Genomic DNA, 24,024 nt, shown 5'->3' on the forward strand with positions numbered 1-24,024 from the left:
AATAAGCCCTTGGAAACAGGCCCGCTGGCTCTTATGTAAATATGAAGTAGGACCTGAAAGCCTCAGTTTGAGCTCAGTCTTGAGTCTCGTCTCCTCTCTCCAAATCCTGTGGACTGGGACAACTTATTTAACTTTTACAAGGCCCAATTTTCTCACCCGTAAAATGACAGCAACTATGTACTGGGTAGACTCAGAAGGAAAAGGTTGAAAATGTAAGATGAAATTCAATGAGGCCCCATTTGTCTCTGGGGCCCAGTGTTTCTGTTATTTTGAAATTAGCTTATTATTATAGTAAAAAATTGTGATTGCTGATAGCTAACAGTTTTCTACCTATTAGAAATGGCAGTGTTTATATGGTTTAACCCAACATTATTGTGTGTGAAAAGTAAATAGAGATAAAGGATTGACAAGATGATTAAAAATTGAACAGATACCAATTCTGTCAGCGTTCACTCTGTTTCTCTGTTATTTGCATGCTGTCTGGACACATAGAAGATCACTAAAATCCCTGTCTGCATTAAATAGCAGTTCTTAGAGGGTAACTTCTGAAAGTAAAACCTCCTTAACATGAAAACTCAGCATCAAGAAGCGATTGGGGTTTTGCTCAGAATTCTTAGCATTTCCAAGATTCCCAGGGAAAAGGACAGAGAAGCCCCACTCTTTGCCTGTCACTTTGTGCTTCGTTCTTTGCCTTTTTTATGTCCCTGTGATATTTTTTTCAAAGAAGGATTCTCAGGTCACCACATACATTGGAAAATGAGTTACTTGCCTGCCACTTTGTGCTTCGTTCTTTGCCTTTTTTATGTCCCTGTGATATTTTTTTTCAAAGAAGGATTCTCAGGTCACCACATACATTGGAAAATGAGTTAAGCATTCAGCATATGGTTTAAGCAGTTAAATGTCTAAAGCTCTCCCCATCTGGAGGAAGGGGAAAGAGTGTGTTGTGTCTTCCATTCTGGCTTCAGAACGCAGAGACTTTGGACAACACACTAAGCATCTGATTCAGAGACTCTGGGCAAGAATCACAAAGCAATCACACTGTGGCAGGAGCCAGAATGAGAAGCAGTTGTTTCTTCTTTTTTTGCCAAGTCTGATGGCAGACTCTAGATCTAAAGATTTAAGATGTGTTTCCAGCAAGGAATTGCTTCCATGTTCGTCTCCTCTGTAAATATGGATGTCTTCTCATACTGGATGCCTTCTCACAGTGGCCTTGCTTGGCGTCCAGGAGCCTTTTGTGCTTTGGAAAACTTCTCTGATTCCTCTGTGATTTCCTTAATTGAAAGCGAGCCCTTTCTCCACTTCTTATAGTCATGGACCACACCTTGCGAAAATGCTCCAAAGACAAAATCTGCTTATGAGCCTTTGTGGCCTCAGTGGAGAATGTCAGACTTCTTCGTGAAGTCCTTCTGGATGGAAACTGATAGACCTTCACCTGTGTAAGTGGCAGCAACCCAGGGGAGATAACCTCCACCAGTGCAGTGCTGAGGAAGCGGAGATGCTCCGATCTTCCAGATGTCTTTCCTGTCTGCTTTGTTCTGTCCTAAAATTAGCAAGCCTCAGAGGGTTTTGGAAACAAAGAATATAGAAAAACTTGGAACACGACGTTGGGTGTTGGTGTGCATGCGTTCTTCCTCAGTAGATGCTGTAGATGCAGAAACCAACCAACACAGTTCCTGCCCTGGCAGGTTTTCTCAGCCACTTAGAGAGGACAAGAATGAAGTCAGGAATTAGGATGCAGTGTACTGGGGTAGCTATGGGAAATCGAAGGGCAATCACTGCAGGGCTGAGGTAACACCACCTACTTTCCACAGAAAGGGTAGGGAAAAATGAATAAAGGTACACACTGACACACTTCTTGCCTAGGACAAATTATGTGCAAAAGCACAGGAGCTGGTGTAACATGCTGGTTCTCACACTCACTGCCACAGAAAACGTTTCAAGTGATATTCACAATGGGGTTCATCCCTAGGAATGTTAACATAATGCTATCTGCATATTGGGATCTATAAAAGCTCCTGTAGTCATCAGCATGCCCTGTGAAGATTGCAAACCATTCTTTTATTAGTTAGGGTTCTCTAGAGGAACAAAACAGGTAGAATTAATATTCTCTGGAAAGAGAGTTATTCAACGGGCTTTCAAGATGCCAGGGGTTGCCCTTAGGGATTCTGCACAGGCGAATGGCATAATCAAAGGAGACTTTTAACATGTGGCAAGTGAGTGAGCAGATTAGATGCGATGTTGGAAGTGAGGGTGGGTGAGAGGAGCGTGGTGCTAGAAAACAGAAATAAAGAGATGTTTTAAGGCTCCTGAGACTGGGAATCAGGAAGGAAATGGTGACGGGACAAAGATGGTGACGTTCTGATGAGCATGGGATAGCTGCGGCCCTACTCCACTCCCATCCTCCATTCTGCATGAGACAAAGCCTTTCGCCCAAGTTACCCAGTTAGCTGTCCCTTTGGCCTCCAGTCAGTTCACTAGTGGAGAACTGCTGTCCCACTCTAAACCTATAAAGTGGTGAATATCATGTAAAGAAAATGAAGTAGTTGGATGGGTTTCTGGTTCACCTTTCGCTTTTGCAAACCATGGCGCATTTCTTTGTCTTTACTCCATTGCTCCCCTAAAAGCTGCAGAAATTCGTTAATGGACATGTGCTTGAGTTCTCTGAAAGTCTCTACTTTCATAATGAAACCACTAGCTGGTGAGGTGGAGTCACCCCTCCACAGGGAGCTAAGCCACTGACTGCCTTGTCTTGGAGATGTATCCCTTTGTCCCCAGAAGTAATTTCTTCCAGTTCAGGTATGAAACTGCTAGACAGCTTGAGAGTTACCTATCAGAGTAACTGTGGCTGGCAGAGATGGAGCAATGGTTTCTGGATAATTGGCAGGTTGAGCTCTGGCTTATGTAACAGTTACCTTTGGCAATTTGTCCCAACACCCCTTTTGGCAGCATAGCTGTGGTATTTTTAAAGGCAGGAACTTGGCCAGTTTTCAGCCAATCTGCCTTTTCCTTTTGCTGGCTGCAATTAGAGTTACTGTTTCTTTCACCTTGGTTGCAGCTAGGCCTGCTTGTGTAAATATGTCACCGAGGGTTTACACAGATCTGTGTTCTGCCTCAGTGCCTCCCGTCCATTATTTCAGTTCAATGAATCATTTCTACCTTTACACGAAAGGATGCTGTGATGTATCTGACCTTAATCCTAGGTGTCAGTTGGCTCTATAGAGCAGTTAGAATGGTACCAGATTTTAATGGCACTTTACAATTTGGAAAGAAGATTTTAGCATTGTCGATAGAGAAGAAAGCAGCCTAGTCCTTTGGTTTGCTAAATCCATGTACCTCTTGACACCATCACGTGGGGGAGAAAGAGCCAGTTTTCTTTATCTACCCCTAGTAGGCCAGTCATGTTCCAGGGGATGGCTCCACGCTATTTGCATACGGGCTGCTCTTGGAAGGGAGTAATGTAGATGTCTTGGGACCCTGGCTAGTTCTCTAAGAAGACTGTCATTTTTAAAAAATAAGCTCCTTCCATAATACTGTCCACTATTAATGGCTGAATCCATGGATTTGCCCAGTCTTTGACTCTCAACTTCCCAAGCTGTGAACCAAACAAGACTTTCTTTACACATTACCTAGTCTGTTTTTTTTTTTTCTGACAACAGAAAATTGACTAGTTCCTGCTACTACAGGTACTAACTTAGAACCTATGAAGAGAACAGCCTTCATAGAGTCAAGGGAACATTCTAAAGAATGCTAAGCTGTGCATCTGCCTCTCTCCAGAATATCTTGTTTCAGTGTACCCCTGTTGTGACACTTTTCCTAGAGAGACATGAACAAATGTCTACTCACCCCAGATAGGGAACCACTAACATACCAAGGTAAGGGTACTATAAAAGTCCAACTTGGTGAACCAGTGAGTTTATTGGCTTACTTACAGGAGTGTGGGTGAGGGGTTACTTACAGGAGAAGAAATGACTCAAAGACAGCTGCATCACCAAAAGCCCACCCTGTCGTGGGTGGCAACTTGTGAAAGTTAGAAGCCTGGGGCTTACTCAACCTGCAGGCAGCTCAACAGGTTGGAGAGCATCTCTTCTAGGCAGCTCAGCTGGTCTCTGCCTCTTTCAGGTGTCTTGTCTGAAAGTATCTCTCGGCACTCCTTACTATTTCTATATCCTTGGGGAAAGAGGTCTCATGAATCTGGTCAGGTTCAGGGACTTCCTGAAGCGTTTAATTTTTTTACTCCCAGATCTTAAGGAACTTCACTGCAGGAGGGAATATTTCACCTTCCCTTAGAGCACCCTATATCTTGAATTTCACTCCAAGTAGAACGATTTATCTAAGAGAAAACTGTCACACAACGGTACCTTTCTGCATTCTGATGTTGCAGTGCAGGTTTGTTTTCAGTTAGATAATGATGTACCGAGTGGAATCTGCTAATCTCCATTTTAACAGGAAGGATCCATTGTTATGTCTTGTGGTGGCAGCAGCAATCCTGGGGGTTGGGCAGACAATACTGTGAAGGCCTGTGAGAGAGCAACAGAGAGACTCCCTTTTATCCTCCCTTTCCTTTGTCTTTAATCTTCACCAGCATAAGAGTAAATGACTGGTCAGAAGGACCACTTGAATTTGGTAAAATTATTTTACTGAAATTCTGATTTATTTGATTAAATCCTGAAGTGGGAATTTAAAACAATCTATTTGGCGTCAACTTGATTTTTTTTTTTTTTTCTGGCACACATATGCAGGCAAAGAAAGCTGAATTATAAAACCAAATAATTCATCACCACTCCTAATGCTTTATCTGGAACCAGTGTTTATTTTATTATCCAAACTTTAGCCCTTGCATCTCAAAGTAGATGAACTAGGGAAATCTCAGAGGAAAACAATTGGAGAATGAAATGAACAGTGAAAAACATTAAGTTGATTTTTTTCCAGAACAATGAATTTTCTTTAGCCAAAAGAAACAAAAGATGTGCTGCTTGGTAAATTCTCACAAAATGAATGAAGAATCTTGCGTGCATCCCCAAGATAGTGAAATAGAAATTTTCAGGCCCTCAGAGGGCTTCCAGAAGCCCTTTCTTAGTTGCCAATTACTTTCTCATTTACATTCTAGCATCGTAGATTAGTTTTATCTGGGCTTAAATTTTAAGCAAGTGCAATACTAGCAGAACTTGATTCTTGCTCTCAGTGTCTGGGAATCGTCCATGTTAGTACATGTAGTGATGCTTTCATCACAGCACAGAATTTGGCTGACAACACTGTCCCTTATTCTCCCACTAGACTTTCCAGTTATTTCAGGGCTATTGAGCGCACTGCTTCTACTTGACTCCTAAGAGTCAGGTTGCTGGGTCACAGCATATGTGTATCTTTAGTAATTGTGGGAATGCCTTCTGTTACAAAAAAAATCATACCTAACCTTGTAACCAAACCTAATCTTATGATTTGAGATCATTTAACATGATCTCAGCTTGTTTATAATGTAAACAAGTTTATCAGTCCTTGAACTGCTTTTGTGCAACCTGAACATATAACTTTAATTCCTCATGATCCTTCCTGGTCAGACAGAAGAGTGTGTGTGTGTGTGTGTGTGTGCGCGCACTGTGAAAACACCAAGTGCGAAAGCAGTGAATATTGCTGAAAGCAAAGAATTATACCATTTGTGTGTTGCAAACAACAGGGGTGTTAGATTGAAAACATCAGCATTGTGAATGTATGTTTTGTTTTAGGTCAGTGGGCGTCAGAAAGGACAAATTCTTCCTTTTTTCCTTATCATGACGAATATATTATTTCAATAAAGACAGAGCAAGTAGGGTGTTTGAGAGAGCAGTTCCGAGAGGGGACAGTTCTGAGAGAAATCAGCAGGAATAAATTCTCAGAATGAATCCAGCTCCCTCCTAGTTCTAGCTGATGCCAAGGGGTCAGGCACTGCTGTAATGTGGCATTCTCTCCATTACTGTCAAGCAACTGACCAAAATTATGCTTACTTTATACTCTTATCAGGAATGTAGAGGAATTCCAGTTACTTAAACCCCTGTGCCAACATGTTTTTCTTTCTTTCTTTTCCAGACACTGATGTGTTCAACTGTAGCCATAAGCAAGTGTTTCATTGTTATTGCATTAAGGTTTTAATTGGCATTTTTCTGGATGAGGACGATATTTAGCCACTTTTGTTACGTTTACCCGTCACCTCAATGTCCTCATTTGTGCAGTTCTTTTTCTATTGTTTTTTCTGTCTTGACTTAATGTGAAGAGTTTATGGCTACAAGGCCAGAATGAATGCTTTGTGGGGAAATGTTGAAGCATTTGCTTTTTTTCATGGATAGAAGACTAGGCAGGATTTTCTTTTCTTTCTGGTGTCAATTTGATACAGACTGTTTTCTTCTGGAAGTTATCCATTTCATGGCTAGTTGAAAATGTTTGCCATTATTTGTAATAACTTCTTCTTATCCTCATAATGATTTTTAAAATTCTTAATATTAATTTGTGTTAAAGTCTTTTTTGGGGGGCCAAATTCCTATTGATTTTATTGATGATTTCAAATAATAGATATTAAACTTACATGACCTTTCAATTTTATGTCTTACTAAATAATTCCATTTTTTAATCTTAATTTTTCTTCAAATTAATTTCTCTGGATTGTTTTCCTTTTTAAAATTTTTATAAGAGGAACTGAAGAGATGGCTCAGTGGTTAAGAGCATTGGCTGCTCTTTCAGAGGACCTGGGTTCAGCTCCCAGAACCTGCGACTAGCAACCATCCCAAACTCTGGTTTCAGGGAATCCATCGCCCTCTTCTGGCCCCCATGGGCAGTGCATGTACTGGTGCATTTACATACATATAGGCAAAAGAGCCACATAAAATAAAAATAACTAAAAAAATTATGAGTATTTAGATCAGTGACCTAGTCCTCTTCTCTTTAAGCATATTCAAGAAAGCCTAAGTATTTCATTTCTTGGCTGGTTTGGTTTTACTTCAACCATAAGTAGCATTCTATGTTCTTCTTACCTTCATGTTGTTTGACATACAATTCAGTATCAACTGTAGTTTTTTTCCTGACCTGTGGGTGATTAGAAGCTACCTTTAAAGTTTTTTAACATTTAGGCTATAGAGATGGCTCAGCAGTTAAGAGCACTTACTGCTCTTCCAGAGATTTGGTTCCCAGCACCCACATGGCAGCTAACACCCATCTTTAACTCTAATTCCAGGAGGTCTGACACTCTTTTCTGGCCTCCACAGACACCAGAAGCACACACAGTGCACTTACATACATGCAGGCAAAATACCCACAAACAGAAAATAAAATATAAATAAATGTTAAAATATTTTTAAAATATAAATATTAAAATATTATAAATCTTAATTAAAATCTTATTAAAAACAAAATCTTAATTTTTTTTACATTTAGAAACTTTTAAACATTGTTTATTATTGTTTTCCAGCTTGATTTCACTATGTCTTAAGTACTCTGTAATTTTTTTATTAGTTAAAACTTATGGAGAACTGGGGCTGGAGAGATGGCTCAGCAGTTAAGAACACTGGCTGTTCTTACAGAAGACCTGGGTTCGAATCCCAGCACCCATATGGCAGCTAACAACTGTCTGTAACTCCAGTCCCAGGGGATCCAATGGCCTCTTCTGTCCTCTGCAGGAATTGCATGACACGGGTGCACTTACCTACATGCAGGCAATACACACATACACATAAAATAAAAATAATAAAGAAAATATTTAAAAAAACTTATGGAGATCTGATTAGGGCTTGGCTTATTAATTTTCATACGTATTTCACAGGCACTAGAAAACACCATTCTGCTATGGTGAGGTACAGGACTCTGTATGGAACAATTAGATTCATTTTGTTGTTTATGTTGTTCATAATAATGAATAAAGATCTCTCTCTCAATTAATAGATATTCATGTAAAAACACCATAGTTATGGATGTATATATTTATTCACTTAACTTTTGATAATATGTGCTTTATATAATTTATTTTAGAATTGCTTTATCTCCCTGCTGAGATGAAGCCTTTTTCATTATGAAAAATCCTTCACTCAGTACAGATTTTTCGTATGAGAACAGTTTCCTTATCCTTTTATAGTCATTACCTCCATGTCCTAATATATGAAGTCTTCTTTTGTATTTTAATTTTTGTACCAGTCTGAAAACTTTGACTTCCAATTAGAAGGCTTCATTTATTTATATATCATGTGATTATCTCTATATTTCCATCTGTACCTATATTTTAGTTTTTTTCCCTTCTGTTTACAACTTGTTCTGTATTCTTTTGTCTCTCTTATCACTTTTGATTTTTTATTATTTAATTTTCCTCTGTGATTGCTATGTCATTGTTCTATCATATATTGAAATAAATTAATAAACCTCATCTTTGGTTTATTAATATAATACAAATTAATAATTATATCTGTTTTCAAGAAGGAGAAGAATCCCACTTTTGTGATATTTTATCATATATTTTAACTTTTCACATATATTAATGCTATATTATATTAGTATTGTATTAGAAGTCTATATTTCTTTCTATGTACTCAGGTCTTTACTATGTTGGTTGACCCATGTATTAGTTACTTTTCTGTTGCTGTGCTAATGTACCATGTCTAAGACAACTTATAGAGGAAGAGTTTACTGTGCTTACAGTTCCAGAGGGATTAAGAGTCCATCACAGCAGGGGAAGCATGGCAGGAGGCAGCCAGAGCAGAAAGCTGAACACTCACATCTTCAAGCAGGCACAGGAAGGAGAGAGAGAGAGAGAGAGAGAGAGAGAGAGAGAGAGAGAGAGAGAGACTAGAAGTGAGAGAAGGCTATGAGCCCTTAAAGCCTTCCTCCTGTGACGTGCTTCTGCCAGAAAGGCCACACCTCCTAAAAGTTCCATGACCTTTTCAAAACAGCAACACCAACTGACCAACTATCCAAATACTTGGAGCCTATGGGGAACACTCTCATTCAAATTTGGCATTAATTCTCTCTGTGCTTCACTATGTGTGTATATACATACATAATCAACATACTGCCCGTTTATGAATCTTCTTTTAATTTGTCTAACATGCTGGTAATCTATCTATTAATATCTTTATTTCAGTTATTTTGTTTTCTATCCCTTAACATTTCATTTCATTTTCATAGATTGAGTTTTTTTCTGAAAAGTTCTAATGTATCATCATACATTTTTATTTATGTTTTTAAGATAGGCTCTTACCATGTATAGTCCAGGCTGACCTGAAATTCGAGATCTTCTTGCCCTACCTCCAGAATGCTGAGATCATGAACACAAGCCTCATTCAGCAAGCTTAGACATTTTCAAGTCTACTTTGAACAATACAAATATCTTTGTCACCCATGGATTCAGTTTAGTTTTCTGTTTTCCTTTTTGTTTGTGATAAATTGGTTCTGTTTTCTAGTATATGGAGCAATATTTTATGAACTGACAGACATAAATTAGAATTGTGATGAATGATATTTTCTTATCTAATGCTATTGAATTTTCTATTTGAAAGGAAGCCAGACTGGGGACATATTATTTAATCTAGCCTAAGATTAAGATGATGAAAGAGAATTTTTATTGTGTCAAGCCTGGCTTATCTCCTGGCAGTCTTTACATAATCTTGTAGGAGTCATAATAGAATGTATATGTCATCAGGGGCTTAGTAGTTAAGAACCTGCATTGTTCATGCAGAGGATCTGGGTTCAGTTCCCAGCACCCACCTTCAGCAGCTCACAACCACCTGTAACTCTAGTTCCAGAGGCTCTGACATCCTCATTTTGTTTATCTCTTGCATCTCTTTCTGCATGACTTCTGAAGTCCTTGGTTTCATTTTGCTTGTGAAAAGCAGATGCATCAAGGTATACCTGGGGAGTATGCTCAACTCACTCCAATGCCTTCTTTCTCTAAGACCTTGATCCCTAAAGTCCTGTCTGCTTGGTAGCTCTCTGATGTGTCCAAACATTAAAAAAAAATTTAAACCAGATTTTGTTCCTATTTTAGTATGAATTTTGTTTGATACTACCTAATCTCTCATAATTTTAAATAGAAATCTCCAGAGTTCATAATTTTTTCTCTGATGCCTAACAACTGTTCACTTCTTAAGTGCTGTCCTGCCTATGTATCCCTAAGATCCTCCCCTTTCTTTCTAGTCCTGATAGCACAGCATTAGTGCAAACCTAATCTTTTGCTGACTGGTTAAGAGTTAGCAAATAAGCCTGTTTGGTCATTTTGCCTAATTGCTTACTGGAAGAGTCCTAATTTCCCTAATTAAATCTGGTTTTGGATTTGTATCATCAATGAAATAAAAATCTAAGTTCTATAGGGATGCACAGTCATTGTAGTACAGAGACTGGTGACAATTTAAAATTATAAAATGTTTTGATAAAAAAGAATTTTTAATAAATTAAAAGAGATGGTTGAACAAAGCAGGACATTAGCAGAGCACTCTGGCCAGTTAGTCCAGTCTCCTTGGGCCTACTAAAAACCTTCTGAAAATGTGCAACTAAGGCTGATACTATAGAGGAATAAACAGTCAGTCTGGGGCCTTCCTCAATCTTGATCATCAAAACAAGGTATACATTTACTTTGAACCCCCAACTCTTTCAATATCTTAGCTCTGAGTCTGCTTGTTCACCAGCAAACAGTGAAGAAAAAAACTACCATCAGTTACTGCTCAGTGTTTGCTAGGCAACTGGGTAAGTCAAATGACAGTTTACTAGGATAGCATTTCTAGGCATGTTTACATTTAGCTCTTTCTGTTTTTATATTTTTTCCTCCCAATGGGGACTAGTTATTCTGTTTCACTGAAATCTTTAACTTTTTCCATTTTTCATGTAGTACACATATTGTCATTTCTGTCTGGGGTACTTTCCTCCATTCCTCTGTCTGAAAGATTCCCAGTGAGTGTTCGCTCATGCATCAGACAAAGTATTTCCTCTTCTGAAGCCTCTCCATGTTAGCTTCACGTTAATGTTAAACCCTTTCTTGTTCTGATTATTTTATTTTGATTAAATAAAGTGACTACTGAAGAATAAAATCAAGTTTAGATGAAGGAAAGTCAAGAGGTTTAGGAAAATAATTTCATGATAACTTTTCAGGAAATTAAACTTAAAATCTTGTTCATAAAACCAAGGTTAGCTAAGGATGAAATCAGTGAGGCGTAGGTCATTTGAGAAGAATCGGTTAGCTATAAGACAGAAAAAAAATCTCAAATGTCTAAATACATAATTTATCTCAACTATTTGACTCGTGGGCCATGGAAAATGTATTTTTCAGATTCTTAGAAATTAAAGAGAGCCATGCCCACTTCAAGCCGTTTGACTCTGAAAAGTTCACGCTGCTCAAGCAGGGCTCAACTGCCGTGAGCTATACACAGGCCCTTAACAGCCAAGGATTTGCAGAAGGAAGTTCTGTATATGCAATGAAAACACATGGACAGAGCTTCTGGGACATGTTTTTATGCACATAAATTTAGTTTCTGAGGCACATAATAGTCAGTTTTCACTACAGAACCTGTAGGTCAAATTGTATTTTACTAAAATGTGAAATAATAAAAATTTAAGCCCAGACAAATGGAACACAGGACTTTTCTACCCCAAAAGCTCTCAATGATCTCTTTTCAGGTACTGAAATCAGGCCAGTTGGTTGTTTTGCATTGTATCCAGTCTCCGCATATTGAAGAAAGCTGAAACATATCAGTATGTCAGATTGATCAGATCATGTGGCCCACACTCATGTCTTCAAGCTAATTCTCTTTACACGGCAATTCCAGAGTTCTTAAGATATTTTGGTTACTTCACAGCTTATATACTTGTGCTGGACAGCTTCGGTTGTCAGCTTGACACACCTGGGGAAAAGAACCTCAACTGTGGAATTTCCTTTATCAGATTGGCCTGTAGGTATGTCTGTGAAGCATTTTCTTGATTGTTAAAGGATATGGGAGGGCCCAGCCCACTGTGGTTAGTACCACCCCTAGGCAGGTGATCCTGGGTTGTATATGAGAACAGGTTGTGCATAGGCCAGAGCATCAAGCCAGTAAGCACTGCTCCTCTGTGGTATGTGCTTCAGGTCCTGCCTTCAGGTTCCTGCCTTGGCTTCCCTCAGAGATGAACTATGATGTGTATGTGTAAGCCAAATGAACCATTTCCTCCCCAAGTTTGTTTGGCCAGAGTGTTTCCTCATAAACCCAGAGATGCAAGCTAATACAATAATAAAATGGAAAACTTACCAAAATTATGCACTTAAACATATAATGTTGGAATGTCTTAAAAATATATTTAGGAACACTCCAAACTAAAGTGATTATGTGTGGAAGAATTTTGGTTTTAGTTATTTGTAATATTTTTTATTTGTATATATAACATTATAAACAGTTGTTGCTTAGCCACATCAGTATTCAAAAACTTATCAAATTCATAATCAGAAAATTACATACTTATAATAAAATAATACATAAAATATGATTTTGCCACACTGAAACAAATTTAAAGGAACATTAGCATTAACTTATCCTTTAATTAAATACAAATTCTCAAGAAAAAATTTAAAACAGCAAAAGAAGTGTCAAACTTTATAGAAACTTATTAAGGAACTTTAGGAATTATGAAAGGAATTTGCATTCTGAGAGTAGCAATTTTCAATGTCTAATTTACCTGAAGAATTTTTTTCTTAATAGACTTCCATATTTTCTCTCTGTTTATCAGCCAGTGTTGGATCACTGTTTGACTTATCAATGGGAAATGAGAAACTAGGATGAAACAAAGTGGAATTATAAAAAAGTCAGCATTAAAAGTATGTTTACTTTTATCAGAAAGAATTCAGTGAAGGATCAGTGAAATGTGGGGTGCTTGGCTTGAGCTAAGTTCGGTTTTAGAAAGACAAAATCAGAAAACAGAACAGCTGATCTTCTCATAGTAACAGTAGCTGACTCTGGGTGGGGGATATCCAAATCCACAGTGAGAGGGAAAGTAGACAGCATCAACATCAAACTATGCATACGGTCACATTTGGTCCAAGTGTAGAACTAGCAGAGAGCGGGAAGTACCACGAAGCAGAAGCAGGTTTATGCCTGGGATATGAGTTTTCACTGAGAAGCTGTCAGGGATTTGGGGGCCCTGGGGCACATGGTGGCTGTACATCAAAGACTCATCAGCTATTTCTACTGGCCCTTCCGGACCGCTTCTCCAGATTTACCACCTGCTTGCATTGATCTTGGCTAGAATTGTCTTTCTGTGTCTGTCTGACTGACAAGCTTTCACCCTAGGCTCTTATTTTCCTGTGTAAGGGGGTAAGAGAGGATATTTGCACAGAGATCAGTCTCTCCCTGTCTGCCATGTCCATCTTGATGGTGAGAGACCCCCAGTAGTGGCTGAGGTAGGTGGCACATAGAGCCCTTTGTTCTGTGGGGTCCTGCTGGCGCCCTTCCATCCCCCACTGAATGTGAGACTACTAAACACACTTAAATGCCAAATGTAAATATTAACATGGAAACATTTTAAGATGAAATAAAAAGTTACAATCATCAAATACTTTGGAATTACTTGAAGCGCCTCCCGTGTCCCAGTGTTAGCAGCAGTGTATGAGTGTATGTGTTATATACATGTGCCTATTTTTATGCCCCTTCTCTGATGCTGGCAGAAATTCTCAAAATATTGCTTTGGAGTTGTTCTTTTGATTTTTATCCCCAGAACACTTATTCAAGAGAATAAATTTAGCCAATTTTCAAGCTGTGAGAATATGGAATGCATACATTTTCCTTCTATAAGATACATTTTTGGTGTATTTATGTAATTCAAAACAGATGCATCTACAAAATTTACACACTGAAACACAGATTACTGAAAGAAGAGAGTCAGGTCTGGCTTGGAGAAGCTTTGGTATTTTTACCCTACAAATTATTGCAACATGTAAAGCTGGTGCAGGAAGCTAGGTGCAATAGTTGGGCTCTGAGAGGATTTCTGTCAAGTGTGAGAAGTGATTCTGACACAGCATTCCAGCTTTAGGTCTGCAGCCTGGAGCATGCCCATGCATGTTTATTGTCAGATGGAAATAGTGGCAAGTCAAAGGTGGCTTCTGCAAGGTTTTCCTGAGCAGGGGTAGGGCTGTCTAGTTTGAAATTTCACCAAGTTGAAGCACTTGAATTTTCTGGCATGTGATCAAACCAACAATGTGATCTTTCACTTAGCTGCTGACATGGACACAGACCTTCAAAAAGGTTTCTAGAGTCCAGTATTAATATGCAGGTCACCTCTGAAACAATTTATTTTCCAAAACAGTTTCAGAAATGATATCTTAGTGCAGGCCCCAGGCTGAGGAATCCAGGTGGAGGACCACCTTCCTCAGAGTAAGCTTCACTGTCACAGAGTTGCTATCTGTTTGCCTTTGGAGAGGAGGGAATTCTGTAGACCCAGAAGTGAGAAGAAGGCATGGTGGTTGTTTCTGATCTAGCAATATCAAGAGGTAATTAAGAAAATATTCTTAACACATATTGGAACTTTGATCCTGACTCCTAACTGTCTTCATATCTTCATTGAATTGACATATTCACACTTAGATCTCCAATGGATTGTTGTTGGGAGCTATTAATGTGTTTTGCACACCAGTGCCTAATTTGCCAAGTCAGGAGGAATGTGTTTATATGGCGGAGCTCACAAAACAAGTGTTTGACCGCTCCTTGACCCTCAGATACAGGTGGGAAAAACAGCTGTTGAAACTGAGTTAAGATCTCTGATGTTCTGTATAAAAAGGGTGAGTTAAAATAAACCAGGGCTGCAGTCTCTACTGACAGTCCTCCCAAGTTTCTTTTCTGTCTCTTGTTTTTTCTTTCAATCCTCACTCCCCCTTTCAGGTACTGTCCGTCTTGGCCGGCTGGCACCGGCAGATTGTAAGCTTCTTTAAGATAAAAATATCCTCAGTTTTAGATGCATGAGGTATTTTCTAAAAAATGACTTCATGTTTGCCCTCATTTGTCGATCTTAGCACCAAATCCTTATATGTGAGCATATATCCTGATGTAACTACAGGACAGGAAAATGGAAAGAAACCATGGAGGGAAAGAAGAAGCCTGAGAGAGGAATAGTAGGAGACAGGTGTTACCAAGGGTGAAATGGGGGTATTTAACTGGGAGGGGAAGAGGGAGGGCTATACAACAAAACATGGGGGTAAAGGGGAAGAAGAAGCTCAAGAGAGGGGGATCATAGGAGACAGGTGTTATCAGGACTGCAAAGGGGGTACTCTAACTGGGGAGGGAGGAGGAAGGGTTAGACAGTGAGAGAGACGAGAGAGAGGGAGAGAGAGATAAATAATGCTTAGGTGATGTGGAGGAGATAATGCTTAGCTGGTGTGAAAACCCAGGAAACATGTTAATTCAAAGGCTACTGAAAAATGTGTATATGGTATCTGCACATGAGTACATAGAGCTGAAGTCTATATAACAAGAAGCACAGGAGAAACCTCTCTTGAGTTGTTGGCCAGGGTAGTTCAAGAGACTCGAAAATTACACAGGCTATTGCCACAGACCTTGATTATCTCCCAAAACTTGAACATAAGACCCTATTGCTGAAGACAGGACATATTTCAGACACAGGACTTGGAGAAATGGAGCTGGAACTGACCTGGAAGCTTCCTCCCTGAAGACTAGCTCTCATAGTTCTAGAAGATTCTATGAAAGTTACTAAGGGAGAACATCAATCAATCATCCAATACCAGCTTCAAAGCCTAATAACCACAACGATGACCCGCACAGCAAACTATATTGGTTCAGTAGTGGCACTTTTATCTTGGGAGTAATCAACAGCTACCTAATTGGACTTAAAGCCCACCAAGGGGGATCGAACTAGTGTGGCACTATAAACATAGCAAAATACACATGACTGGAGATGCAAATCAAAATACACATGACTGGAGAGGTTGTAGATCTTAGAGAAAACCCTAAGGTTGTCACATCCATAGACAAATGTAATTTCTTACGATATACTAAATATGGATCTTTATATTTACAGACAAGTATGTGAGTCACCACTAATCAAAGAAGCTTCTTTGCAACAGATGGAAACTATTACAGAGTTCCACAACTGATCACACAGAGAGAATAAGTGTCTATGAAATGCCCAACCCTAAGTGACACATCTACAATAGAACCTCTACACCTAAGGCTCATGGAGCATATAGGAACAAAGGGTAGAGGGAATAGAATTTATTATTCATCACAAGTCAGTTAAGGTTGTATTTTCAAGAGGCAAAACATCTGCCTGGGAAACGTTGTCCCTAAAAATGTGACCCGATCTTCAGGGTGGCTTTTCTGAAAATCACAAGATGAGTCAAAAGCTCTCCAAGTCATGAATTGGATGGGGGATGAGCACCAATGATGACTACTTTTTGTGTGTGAACAACTGGAGGGAATTGTACCATTTACAGAATGAGAAAAGATGGGGCAAAAGCAGATGAGGGAGATTCTTTAGAGCCCAATGATAAGTTCCTCTGTTTGAGATGCCAGTGTACTTTGCAATGAATCTATGAAAAGTTTGCAACATGTATCCAGACAAAGGACTGGACCAAGAATTTAAGCAGTCACTGGACAATAGATTTTTTTTTAATCTATCAAAAGGACACAAAGAATTATACACAGAGAGAGCAATAATAGTCTGCCAGACTGCACCATGAATGATCTATAGTTTGGAGTTTGTGGAGAACAGAAAGGGTTACAAAGTGACCTGGAGGAAGAACAATGCCTCACAAGAAACCATCGATAGGGTTCGATGACATCCAAGCAAGCAGAAAGGAAATGGAAAAAGATGCAAATCATGAAAGCCAAAAGGCAACAATACGAAACCAAGCAAACAAAATGCACTGGCGGTTTTAATACACTGCACAAAAATGAAAGGAAGAAACCCCCACAAAGATAAGAATGTCACTTCGGACATAGAAATGTAAATGACAAACAGGGCTAGAACTACAGCGGTCAACAAGGTCAGCACATATGAAATAATAGCAAAAGAAATGTCCAAAGGTACGAATAGTGAAAATAGTTCCTAAAAGAAAGAGCAACTTAGGGAGTGGGCATGGATTTGATCAAAACACCTTATATACATGTTTGAAATTCTTAGTAAATTATTTATTTTAAAAAAAAAGCAACTTGAATCTACAGATGCCTGAGCAAATTTGGTACAGAGCTAACAGTAGAACCTGGTATTTAGCTAAATTATTGCAACCCAAGGGTAATAAAATCATCATGATGACTTCGTGATGATTCATAAGTACATGTAAGTTTTCATAACAGGCACTTGATAAATTCTGAATCTTTTGCTCTTTCCTTTCCCTCCTTTCTGAATGACTTGTCCTTGATAGCATCGTTACCCCTCCCAGCATCAGTGGTGCATTGTTGACCTCTGGATCGTTTACTGCTCTACTCTTCAGGCCGTCTGGTCAATACCCACAATTTCAAATGTCTTCTGTTTACTGGTAACTCTCACTACATCTCTACTTGGTTGTCACAAAACACAACAAACTCCAATGCCCGTTTCATCCTCATTCCTTCCAGTCATCCTGTTGCCATCTGTCTGCCCATAAAGCTCAAATCTTTCCTGTTATTGCTGATCTGCACAATCAGTAGAACTGCTACCAGGAGCATGGATCAGGCTCTCAGGAGTAAGCCTTGGCCTCTCCTTCCACCTATGCCAATGATTACATCTACTACTGTTCCTGCCTATCATTTTTATGCACTGGCCACAGTGACCTCTAAAAATATAGGGTAGGCAATCCTCCAGTACTTTTGAAGTTGAAGAGCCACATTGGTCTATGACCCCTCTATTTCTTTCTTTCCTTCTTTATTATTTTTATTTTATGCATATGTGTGTATTGCCTGCATGTAGGTAAGTGCACCTGTGTTGTGCAATGCCCGCAGAGGACGGAAGAGGCTGTCAGATCCCCTGGAACTGGAGTTTTGGACAGTTGTTAGCTGCCATGTGGGTGCTGGGATTTGAACCCGGGTCTTCTGCAAGAACAGTGTACTTAACTGCTGAGTCATCTCTCCAGCCCTGACCCCTCTATTTCTTTAGTTTCATTTCCAACATTCTCTTTCTTGCTCATTCTGCAGCAGAGTAATACCATATTTTCCAAAGGCCTCTTACTTCTGGTTATCTGGTTGGAATCTCTGTTTGGAAAGCTCTCTTCTTAGTTTTCCACAGACCCCCGCCTTCCCTTACTTCATTTATATCTCCTACTTTATTGCCCAGTTTTCTTAATCCACCTATGCTTCTTTATTCCTTTTTTTTCCTGGATGTTTAGCCACCACGTGACATATTTCGTATGTTATCTCTTTATTTGATTTCTGCTCTCTCTTGATCTCTAAATTTAGTCACATTTTCCTATTTCACTTATTTGCTTCTCTAGGCTGTAGGTCTAAATTCTTCCATATTCTTCTTACAAACCAGTTCCAAGGGCCTGTGCACCTATTGTTAGGTTTGTTACATCAATAGCCCGACTCCTGGTATCAATTTTCTCTATTTGCTACTCTCTTATTATTGTAACAATATGTGTGACAAAAGCAACTTAAGGAAGCAAGGATTTGTTTTGACTCATAGTTTGAGAGTGCAGTCCATCATGGCAGGAAAGGTGTGGCGGTTTGAATGAGAAGTGTCCCCAATAGGCTCAAGTATTTGAATATTTGGTCCCCTGTTGGTGGCCCTGTTTGGGGAGTTTATGCAGCTTTGCTGGAGGAAGTACATCACTTGGGACAGGCTTTGATAGTTTATAACTTCACCCCACTTCTAAATTCTCTTTCTCTGTTTCCTGTGTGGATGGAAATGTGATCTCTCAGCTTCCTGCTCCACTGTCTGCTGCCATTACTCCCCCACCATTATGGACTCTCCCTCTGGAACCATAAATCAAACATAAAGTACTTCTTCCTTAAGATTTCTTCCTGTTTTGCCGTTTGCTTTCATTATAGCCCATGACTGGAGATAAAATTCATCTCTTATGCTTTAATTCACCATTTTCTCTTGCTTTACAGTTTTGTTTCTATATTTCTAGATTTTAAATGGAGTGAGCCTTAGTCTGGCATGACCTGAGTTTGATAATTGTTTTGTCCAATGTAACCTAGGGACTCTAGTTTGGAGTTTGTTTTGCTTTGTAGGTGTGTAGCCAAATAAGAGAGTGCTACAGGCTGTGGTGTCAACCTCTTGAGCAGAACGTCATTGAACTTTCAACGTCATTGAAAGCCGTTCTCCCTGTTTAAAAGTTTTCATTTTTCTTATCTGAAATAAACATCATTTAGAAATTTTAAGATACCGCATACCACCTGCATTTAGAGTATGTGTGATCACCTTTATTCCTTATATTACAAAATGTTAAACAGCACACAAAGGCTAATTATACATATCTCTTCAGTTGCATAGAAAATTCTTGATTGTATCATATCAGTGAACACAGTGAGGCTCAAAGAGTCCAGATTGGATGGGTCATTGTCTTGGGTCTCATATGCTGTATGTTTTTTCATTATACTGCAGCAGCTTTCAATACAGTGTAGCCCTCCAGAGAGTACTTTTAATTCTGACTCCTTTTGTTGTTCTGAAGGCCTCTATTAGAAACCCAAAGGACAGAAAAAATGTAGGAATAACAGAGCTTTCAAATGCATGTGCCTCATTTTCTATCATAAGCACCTGTGATTTCTGAACTGGAAAGCAATTTTGCTCAACATCTGAGTATTTTTATCTGGCTGAGGGTTTTGCTCTAAGAATATTGACCTTCCTAGAGGACTAATAGAACCTAGGACTCAACTGGTGACACTTTATTTGATGAAGATAGTTGATCTTGAATGATATCAAGGAACAGCTCAGTCTATGCTTATGCTTACCACCTCTCCTAGTGCCACTGTATGAGGAATTCCCAAACCAGCTATAAATTCTGGATCAGGCTTTAAGTCATAATAAGGAAACAAAGATGCCCTTACCAAGATAGATTGGTTTATGGTACTACTAGAATCCAAAGGTCACTTGCAAATAGGTCAACATCCTCTTCATCATATACAGCAAGCATCATGGGAGTGTCAGCGCCATCTTATCTACAGAGGAGTATGAGCTGGAATTTACCCAGGTCCATCTCTAGGAGTCTTCATAGATGTTAAAATAATCTCATAGATGTTTCCAGTCTAATATAATATTGCTGTTGTTCACAGGATACCAAAGTAACCGAGGATAACCAACTGATAAACCTTTTGAGATTCATTCAGTTATTTATGAAAATTTTGTCCAGGAAGCCAAAAGTGGTCTAATGAAGTGAGTCTTTAATCAGAATGTGCCTGAACAACCTACAAAAGTCCATTTACATAAAGGCAGAAGAGTTTCTTGAAAAAATTAATATACAGGAACTAAAGCATCTATACATGGTCTTGGATTCTTCTTTAATAAGAAAAATCGTGACAGTGATTAATAGTGGTGATCTGAGTTAGTGGCTGCTTGTTGAGTCAGTCTTGGATGAGTTACTCAAAATGTGTCCACACTCTAGGCAGAAATGAAGTTAGATATAAAAATTAAGTGTTTCATTAAAACTTTGTAACTTGGGGGAAATAGTTCAAGCAACATAAATGGAGAGTCTTGACAGAATGATGTGGCGAGGGAAGGGCATTGCATTCACCATGTGCTTGAACGTCTCTAAGTTGAGTATATGCAAATGCAGAGTCATTGTATTTATTGGTAACAGCTCTGTTCAGGCTATGAAAATAAAACACCATGAGTTGCGTGGTTTACAAACAACAGAAATTTAGTTCTCACTGTTCTTGAGGTTATGAAATCCAAGATCAATGGACCAGCAGAGTCATTGTCAGGTAAAGACCTACTCTCCAGCTCATAAACAGTGCCTTCTTCCCATAGCCTCATATGCTGGAAGGAGGAAAATGTCGCTGTTGGAGACTTCTTTTATCAGCTCTAATCCCACTGTCCTGGGCTCCACAATGGACCTTAGCATCGTGCCAAGATTCCACCCCCTACTTCAATCACCTCGGGGCTTAGGATTTTAACATAGGTGTTTGGGAGCAGTGAGTAGCACATACATTCACATACATTCAGATCATGTCACAGGTCATTATGACTGAATAAATTCAGGTACAAGGGAGGAGCAGGAGTGTTGCTTGGCTTAGCAAATGCCCCAGCCACTTCATCTGAGAAAGAGATTGGCCTTTGCCAGGGCAAACACTGCTCTGCTATTCCAAAAATAGGAAGCTAATGTCCTATCTGGTCTTGTGGTTACTTCATGATTCTAATGCAGTCATGTCAAATATGAACATGCACTCTTCTCTCTAAACATGTAATATTGGAAAACATAGCTGACCAATTGTGACTGTTTCCAGTAATCAAATGCAGCCCAAGGAGACTCCTTAAAACAGTGCAACTGACTAAAAATTTGTTTTCAATCCCTGTTCTAATATATTTGGAACAAAAATATGCTGTCTGAGAGCCTGAAGCTCCTTAATGGAAAAGAACATTAAGCTCCAGCTCATGCTCTCTTTATGTAGAAGATCTGTTTAAAGTGATAAATTGAGGGGACCTTATGGGAGGATTCTCCTGTGCCCAAGGCAACCATCTGTAAGTATCTGAAAGTTGAAAAGTCCTGGCCGTGAGTGTTCAGATCATATTTCTGAAGCGGTGAGGACACTGAAGGGTCCGCTAGTCCACAGTTAGTAGGTGGATATGTTTTTAATACCACAAATCAGGGACTCTTTGTTTTTCAGGAATACACTGACTATAAAAGATGTAACATCATAAAAATGCATGTGAAAAACAGCAAAGACACACACAAGTAAGGGTTGTTTCCACTCCGTTTTTCTTACATCCTTTTAGAGAAAGCTCCATTCCCAGGACAAGCACATGTGCATGTGTTTGGAGGTCTCAGAATGCAACCACATAAAAGGAGGTGAGCATACCAAGAAGTCACTAAAAGTACATGACTTTAAGCCGGAAGTCTGATGATTTTAGTATTTCCTTTAGTGTGGAGTATAGTTTCCATTGGTTCATTCTCAAAAGCCACAACAAGGGCTAAAAGTGCAGCGCAGTGTATGCGCTGCATACATATTATGAACATGCATGAAAACTTGACCACCTTTTCCACATGCAAAATGACTTCAGTCAGTGACTGGCTAGAACAGGCACTGCACTCATCCGGCTAGTATTTATCACAAACAACAAAAACGATAAAATTCTCTGACCAACAGCTAACTTATCCTTGGGCAAAAAGAGAACAGTATCCAGAGGTTTAGGGCAAATAAGGTGTGTGTACTTGTTGGTTAAGCAGTTGTCCAGCTGGGCATAGCAACATATGAAGCACATGAATCTTGGACCTTAGGATATTAGGTACATTGATTAGAGGGGTAAAGGAGAAAGTTTCCATGGACAGATGCATGCTTTTTTTTTTTAACATTAAAGCCTTATCACAGTTTTTATACTAACGTATTCTGATTTCCCAAGCAGTTAGAGCCTACCTCACTTAGTTGTGAAATCTATGACAAATAGGAAGGTTAATAGATACACAGTATAGATAGACTATAGAGAGATAGATGACAGATGGTGATAGATATAGATAGATAATATACAGATGAAAGATGATAGCTGGGTGGGTGGATGAATGGATAGATAGATGATAGGTAGGGCAGGTTATTTTAGATTGATATGCAAGGTTTTGTCATTCTCAGTTGAGAATTCTATTACTCTATGGGCTGTATTATATTTCCCATTTCAGCAATGTGATGAGCTTTATATAGCAGACTATTCAGGTAAATTTGAATTTCAGAAAAGCAGTCTTAATGCAAGTATCTAATATAACCCATGCAATATTGAGACATACATGAAAAGTCACCAGTTGTGTTTTCTTTTGCTAAATATGACAGCTAGGTTGTAGAGAATAACAGGCAAAATAGTTTCAACTCCCAGTGTTTCTGGTCCTGACTGTGGACAATAGCTACAGAGAGCAGCCAGACCAGTGGAAGCAATAGTGATTCTTTATGAGCGAGACCTTGGGGGACAGAATGGCTTTGACCATTCTCTGTATAAATAGAGAGGTATTGAAAAGCACAGTGACAGAGTGGACAGATGGCAGAGAATCTGTTCAGAAAGGGAAGAGGGAGCCCACAGTTAAGGGCCAAGGCAAGCGAAAATACCATGCTCAAACAACAACAACAACAACAACAACAACAACAACAACAACAACAAAACCCCCAAAACCCGCTACTTGATGACCCTGCCTGAGGACACAGGAGCATAGTGGTCACACATTTCCCGTGTTGCTTCATAAATAAACTCTGTATTAAAGAACATGGTAAATTCAGGATTGAGTGAATATTTATAACAATGCAAAACAATCCTGAGTGTCTAATGTGGTTTATGTGGCTAGTCTGCTGCTTCCTTTCTAATGGTGAGGTGGCGTCTACAAACTAGGCTGCAGGGTGCTTTTGCCTATGGCACTGTCCTGGGGGAAGGTGGCCAACAACATGTCTCCTTTCTGGGCAATGTTTGAAAATAATTATGCACAGACTGCATCAGTTAATTAACCTTATTACTTCAAGATATTCAATCAATGTATCTATTCAAATAGAATAGTTTAATGTACCCATTCGAAGCTATTTGCTTTCAAAAGAAAAATGCCATCTTCAGTCAATAATCATAGTCAAAAGACCCACTACTAGGCTACAAGGCTTTAGAATAGCAGCCATAAAGATGGCATGAGCAACCTGTTCTGGGAGAACCCCAGAGTCTGACTGGCATATGGAGCCATGAATCACATGCACTAGAGGTTTTTGAAACTTACTTTTATTTTATGTGTATGAGTGTATTGCCTGCACCCATGTCCTGCAGTGCCTACAGAGGACAGAAGAAGGTGTCAGATCCCCTGAAACTGGAGTTATGGGCAGTTGTTTGCCACCATGTGGATGCTAGGAATCGAACCCAGGTCCTTTGCAAGAGCAGCCAGTGCTCTTAACCACCGAGCCATTTCTTCAGCCTGCATTAGAGTTTTTAAACTGAAATTTTTATCTGTGAGAGGAATGG

The sequence above is a fragment of the Nannospalax galili genome, unplaced genomic scaffold, assembly GCF_000622305.1.
Source record: "Nannospalax galili isolate Female #2095 unplaced genomic scaffold, S.galili_v1.0 scaffold189, whole genome shotgun sequence".
Lineage (NCBI taxonomy): Eukaryota > Metazoa > Chordata > Mammalia > Rodentia > Spalacidae > Nannospalax > Nannospalax galili.